Source organism: Penaeus vannamei, chromosome 13 (assembly GCF_042767895.1).
Source record: "Penaeus vannamei isolate JL-2024 chromosome 13, ASM4276789v1, whole genome shotgun sequence".
NCBI lineage: Eukaryota > Metazoa > Arthropoda > Malacostraca > Decapoda > Penaeidae > Penaeus > Penaeus vannamei.
In genome coordinates, this window is record NC_091561.1 from 30,869,747 (window position 1) to 30,877,246 (window position 7,500).

General features: G+C 38.4%; 1 protein-coding gene across 1 annotated transcript in view; it reads right to left on the reverse strand.

Annotated features, from left to right (window-relative positions):
• The window catches only part of LOC113800355 (uncharacterized), a 48,255-nt gene that overhangs the window by 38,531 nt on the left and 2,224 nt on the right, over positions 1 to 7,500 (reverse strand). The window lies entirely within an intron of this gene.

The following is a 7,500-nucleotide window of genomic DNA, read 5'->3' on the forward strand; positions in this document are numbered from 1 at the left end:
GCCATGAAAGTCACACAAGACAAGATGTATATATACATATGACACACACACACACACACACTCATATAGATATAGATATATAGATATATAGATAAATAGATATATATACTGTATATACATATATATAGATAGATAGATAGATAGAGAGAGAGAGAGAGAGAGAGAGAGAGAGAGAGAGAGAGAGAGAGAGAGAGAGAGAGAGAGAGAGAGAGAGAGAGAGAGAGAGAAAAGAGAGAGAGAGAGAGAGAGAGAGAGAGAGAGAGAGAGAGAGAGAGAGAGAGAGATAGTAGTAGTAGCAAATAGCACTTATTGCAACTTCAATCGATATCTTAACCTGTTTTCCCAACATAATATTACCATAATCATTGTAATGAATTTGAGGTTTCAGCAATTATTCATATATATATTTATAATTATTGTGTCAGGTATCAATTAAGGTCAAATGATCATTATCCGCCGAGCCTTACACTGCTACCATTTTAAAACTAATTGAGGGTCTTAATCATATCTTTTTAATTTCAGTTTTCTTCTGTCTCTCCCCTCCCTCCTGTCATTTCTCTTCTTTTCCTCTTATTTTTCATCCTTCAATCTATTCCTTCCACCACCATTACCTTCTGTTACTCCCTTTCTTCAAAATCTAACGCATGTGAACGATGAAGAAATGAACGTAAGCATACCGCAAGGCAATAATTAAAAATACAATTTAGGTCTTCGGAACAGCAACCCAATAACATTTCTTTTGTATGAGGAATTGCCACTGAATGGTATAATTTAGCGGCGTTGAGAAAGACCTACAAGTAGAAGAGTGGTTGGAGGGGTGGCACTCGCCCTGTAGGGGGAAAGTGACCACCTACACGCAAATTGAAGGAGAGAAGAAAAAACACGATAATAAAAGAGAGGTAGAAGAAGAAAAAAGCAAAACAAAAACGCCCCAAGGAGGGTAACCAGGGCGGCACGGGACTTGGGGCTTCCTTGATTACATTACGTATGCGGGGTGTCTTGGCTTTTCCTAAAGGGAGAGCTTGCTTTTTTTTTTTGGGGGGGGGGGGGGAGGGGGTAAATAGTGGTATCATTATGATGCCATTTCGTTAATTCGGATAATTTTGATTTATACATCCTTCCTAGTATATTCTATGAAAAAGCACGCTTACAGTACATACAGTAAATACATATATATTTTGAATGTATATGAATAATACATACACATACATATATATATACATATATATTTATATATATCTATATATATATATATATATTTATATATATATATATATGCATATAAATGTACAAATATGTGTATATATATTTATATATACGGATATATATACATATGCACACACACACACACACACACACACACACACACACACACACACACACACACACACACACACACACACACACACACACACACACACACACACATATCTATATATATATATATATATATATACATATATATATATATATATATATATATTTATTTATTTATTTATTTATTCATTTATCTATGCACATACACACAGACACAGTCATATATAAATATATATAAATATACATATATAAACACCCACACATATGCGTATATGAACACGCGCACACACGAGTGTGACAATGACTGCAAATAACTCCTCATCATTACAGAGTGACACATGAGAATCGATACCGCACGCATGCTCCCCTCTCTATACTGACATTCCCTTGCATCGGAAACAAGGTCACACCATTCCCCTTTACTTGTCATAAACTGCACTCCCCACACGCAACGCGAATTCGACAGAAAGGCTGACGACGCTGAGCAAATCAGGAAACCCTTTATCGACCTCTGGGATTCGCAACGTGTGTTTACAGGGCCGCTAAGGGACGACCCACTCCGCGCGGGCCAAGCAGATGGTGGTTGATATTCACATCAGCCGGGCAGAATTGGGCAGTTCTCTGAGTTCCTTCTGATCGACGAGGTACTGCGTTTCGGCGTAAGGCAAGTCCCTTCTCTTCATACAAGAGGAATAAAAGAAGAAATGAGAGTATTTAATGGTACTGGTTTCGGCGTTAGACAAGCATCTTCCTTTCAAACAAGAGGAATAAAAAATGAAATGAGTTTATTGGGTACTGGTTTCTGCGTTAAGCAAGCCCCTCCCCTTTATACAAGAGGAATAAAAGAAGAAATGAGAGTATTTAATGGCACTGGTTTCGGCGTCAGGCAAGTCCCTTCTCCCCATACAAGAGGAATAAAAGAAGAAATGAGAGTATTTAATGGTACTGGTTTTGGCATTAGACAAGCATCTTCCCTTCATACGAGGAATAAAAAAAGAAATGAGTTTATTGGGTACTGGTTTCTGCGTTAAGCAAGCCTCTCCCCTTTATACAAGAGGAATAAAAGAAGAAATGAGAGTATTCAATGGCACTGGTTTCGGCGTAAGAAGAAATAAGAGTATATTGGACATGTGTGACTGAAGAGCAAGCAACACGCGAACATGATTCCACGCCATTGGTTCGTCAAGAAAAGAGGCATTTCTCTCCCATGCTCTGTTTGTCTCGAGATTCTGACTCTGACTTGGAGTTCGAGCTTTGATAAACAGAGCGGATGGGTCCCTGTTCCCTCTTCCCTGCCGTGCCTTCTGTTTGTCTCTGAACATGCCTTCTGGGAAGAGTTAAGTATGTTGGGTTACAGTGTGCCACATTATCTATGCTGTCTGTCACTGAAAAGCCCAAGTTCGATTACACTGATTGGACGTATATATCAAAAATCATAATAATGCTAATATAGAAATAATGTGAATTACTGTAAAATATGCTACTGAATTAAATAGGACATCCCGACGACGAGAAACTGTCGAAAAATAAAACAATGGTTTTCGCGAAATTAATATTAGGTGCATATACATCCGCAACTGAAATAACGATCTGCATATTATCCGAAAATTTACGGTAACGCCACAGTTTAGTGCAGTCATTATGTAGTTATCTATAGTTCCGTGTTGACCTTCTATTGTGAGTTTTACTTTTTCATAAAATTACAATGATATTAGTTTAATTTGACATTCAGGACGAGAAAGCCTGTGAACCATACACATAATTTAAGGAAGTTGATTAGCTTAATTGCGTTGTTAAGGCCTTTAGTAATGTAAATGTAACGGGAAATTTGGACCTTATGTTTATGTCTTGAGAAATTATCGAAAAGGCAGGGTAAATATTCCTATGCAATCACCCTTACCCTCCCATAGCTTCCCATAGGGCGAGAGTGTTATTATTTTTTATATTATATGGGACTGTTACGGTAATCTTCCTCAACAGCGAAAATTGCTAAGGGAACTCTCTTTTCAAACCCATTAGAGGATTTTATGACCTGTTTTCCACTTTACGAATGACCATCTTTCTGAACTTGAATGCAGTCACTTACAACAGGAGCTTCTCTGCCAAAATGAAACACGCTAATTCAATTGCAGTGAGATTAACACCGGAAAGTGCGTGCTCTCGTGTAGTTTTTCCCTCTAGTTTCACTTCCACGAGCGAGGGGGAAATGGTTAACCTATTTTTCCGATCTCTCACTTACGGAGAGTGAAAGAAATTAAAAGTTTGGTACGTTTGATATACAGGTGATTTGATGTACAGGGTTCAAGTTGAACAGTTCATAAACAAACCCAACTACTTTGCTTTTGTTTTTCCCCTTTGCTGTGTTTTTGTGTATGGAAATGTGCAAATATCTGCAAGAAACGGAAATTCTATAAAGCTTGCATTCATAATGTGATTTTATATCCATCTATTCATCACCTCTTAAGGTTGCTTTTAATTCTTGCATTGATCAGATTTATGGTTTTATCTCTCCATCCACACAAAAGTGCCATATACTTTTATCTGCGACATTAACGGGACAATCAATCGAAAATTTACAACTATTACTCGTTGCGTAATGATTGTACTTTATAACTCTTTGTGATGCCTTCCAAAACATTTAACGACAATATTACATAATCGATCATAGGCCTACACACTGAAGGCCGTAGCGTCCATTCTCGCGTGAAATACGTACTGCGGTAATGAAGCAACTGAGACGTTTAACAATTTGAGGTTTTGGTCTTGAGTCGTGGAAAATGGTTTATGATTTCTTCGTTTTGGTTTTAAAGATCTGCCTCTCTCTTTTCCGGTGTGTACGTTTGTGTGTATGAGTGGTTGCCTCCGTCTCTATTTCTCTCTTTCTCTTGCTCGGTCTTTTTTTCTTCTCTCCTTCTCCCTCGCTCTCTCCCTCCTTCTCTCTCTCATTCATTCACTCACTCACTCACTCACTCACTCACTCACTCACTCACTCACTCACTCACTCACTCACTCACTCACTCTCTCTCTCTCTCTCTCTCTCTCTCTCTGTCTCTCTCTCTCTCACTCACTCACTCTCTCTCTCTCTCTCTCTCTCTCTCTCTCTCTCTCTCTCTCTCTCTCTCTCTCTCTCTCTCTCTCTCTCTCTCTCTGTCTTCCTTTCCCTCCCTCCCTCTTTCCCTCCTTCTCTTCGTCTCTGTAAAGGAGAAAGAATGTAAAGGAGCGAATGGAAGGAAGGATAGAAATACAACGAAGGAAAAAGAAAGCGAGTGAAGAAAAGGAAAATAGGGAGTATTGAGAAAAAAACAACAGCAAAAGAAAAATAGAGGTAAAAGAGAGAATCAGAGCGAAAGAAAGATGGAAAAAGAATGTAACAGAGGATGAGAATAGGGATAGAGATCGAAAGAAAAGGAAAGCGGACAGAGAGAGGAAAAAAAACAGAACGAAAGAAAATGGAAAAAAGAAAGAAAGAAAGCGCGGAAGAAAGAGAAATAGCTATATATAAAAAAAAACCGGTGAAAATCAATTTAAAACGAAAAAAAGGAAAAATAGAGAAATACAGAGTAGAAAAAAAGAGGAAATACAGAGCTCAAGAAACGAAAGAAAGAGGAGAACACCGAAACAAACAAAGCAAAAAAAGAAAAAAAAATCTAGACGCCATCCATTGTTAAGTCATTTTGGTTCGTTTCCATATTTTCAGTCCATCGTCGATACTCTTTCCCAACCGCCGGGATGAAGCAACACGTCATCTGTTGGACGTGAAAGTAAACAGTACTTCCTGTGTACTAATAAGCGATAATACTAGACCTTCGTTTGTTCGTGGTCGCACTGATTCTGTACTAATGATGTGCAAGAATCTCGTGTCCAAGAATGAGGCTGATAAAGTATGACTGAGGGTTTTCATTTACTTCGGTCCGATGCGATGGTGGATATTTGCGTGCATATGTATATTCACATACATAAAAACACACACGCACAGGCACATGCACAAACGCACACAGACATACGCACAAACACACACAGGCATACGCACAAACACACAGGCATACGCACAAACGCACACAGGTACACACACAAACACATACCCACATGCACATTTATATATACATATAGCTAGGTAGATAGGTATATAGACTGATAGAAGTATGTAAGAGTAGAGAAAAAACAAATTATCTGCAGTAAAACAGAAAATATCTCATCAAAGTTAATCTATATTTAAACGTTTCAGATTAGCGCTCATTTCACCTGTAAACTGATATACATCTTGGTTTCAAACGTTAACCAATCTTCTGACACAATTTACGTTTCTGTTCTATAAAGAGAGAAAAAAATCCTCTTACAGTGATTTAATCAAAAAAGTAACCCAGAACATTAGAACATACATACACATCACTCTGCAAAATCACCAAACAAACAGCTCGCAAGATCATTAAGAGAATATCTTCCCACAATTAAGCCTTATCAAGAGTATTCCAGGAACACGTTTTCCTCGGCGGCGCAAACGGGGGTAATGAGTTCTGCTAAAAGCCGAGACCGAGTCAGTCCGACACACAAACCGGGGACACCATCTTATGGGTCACTTGATTTCGTGATAGGTTTGTTTGCGTGAGTCAGAGAACAAGATTTTATTCGTGACTAATATAACAGGCTTATTTTCTTAAGTTAAAGGATAAGCTTTTATCCATGGCTAGCAGATCGAACTTCGTTTCGTGAGTTGGAGGATAAGTTTATTTTCGTGACTTACAAGTCAAGCTTGGTTTCTTTACTAACAGGACAAGCTTGTTATTAATAATAGGACATGCTTATCTTCCGGACTAATAGCACAAGCTAATTGTGACTCATAGGACGGAATTAAAGGCCAAATTTGTTTTTGTGACTAATAGGACGTTTCTATTCGTGACTGACTGGACAGACTTCTTTTCGTGACTAATAAGACGAACTTGGTTTTGTGACTAATTGGACAATATTATTTTCGTGATTAAAAGATGCGCTTTTGTGCGTGACTACCAGGACGAGCTTGTTTTTCGTGATTAACAGAACACGCTTTCATTTTTTACTTGTTTTTCGGATATGTTTTCGTAAGCCAAATCTTGTGAAGGTTAAAGAATTTGTACAATTGTTATCGATTATGTACTGGAAGCAAATTTCCAGTCGAGAAAAAACATAATACACATTTGTTGTTTTTTCTGCTGTTTCTGGTACTGAGTGAAAGGAAGAGATGGGAGAGTGAGGAGAAAGAGAGGGAGAGAGAGAAAGAAGAGACAACCGGATAGAGGGACAGAGAGAGAGAGAAGAGGCAGACGGATAGAGGGAGAGAGATCGCGAGAGAGATATACAAAGGAAGATAGAGAGAGAAGAGACAGACATACGGAGGAAAAGAGACAGAGTGAAAGAGAGAAAGACTTACACACACTCTTAAATGATAGTACGGTGATGTCGCACAAATCCCCCCCCCCATCCTACGTGCATGCAGTACCGTTATAACCACTATTAATAAAATATCGGAAATGCACTCTCATAAAGTCGACAGTCCCAAGCACCAACACTCCAAAATGACCTTTACAGTATCGCATCGACGCCCGCATGCTTAAGCGAGTTACCCGTCCATGGTGTGAACGAGAGATCATGACACTCGTGACTCGTGCTTTTTTCTCTCTTTTTTGTGGGTTTCTCTTAAAGAGACGTAGTACATTATCCTCAGAGATAGTGTAACGTCGGGATTGACGTATGGTGTTCAGAGGGGGGGGGGTGTATCTGTCTTCAAGCAAGCAGTAGAACTCTCTCTGTCGTTTCGTATTTCTGGGTAGTGCGTTGTTCGTTGTTTATCAGTGTACTTTTATGTTCATTTAGTTCCTTGCTTCTTTTTTTCTCCTATATCATGATGAAGATGATGATTATAATATGATAATAATGATAATGATAATAATTAATGGCGATAATAACAATAATGATGATTATAGTGATGATAGTGATTATGATGATGATAATAATGATAATCATAGATAAATGAAGGAATGACTGCAATTTTGAAAACAATCTGATTTCTTGAGATTATTAAAATATATCTCTGATCTGACATCGCACTCCATGAAATTCCACAGCCTCTGCATCTAACCTAAATAAACTTCTGCAACACTACTAGAACCTGCCTGACGTCATCACAACACATGGTGTGGGTTTTGGGGG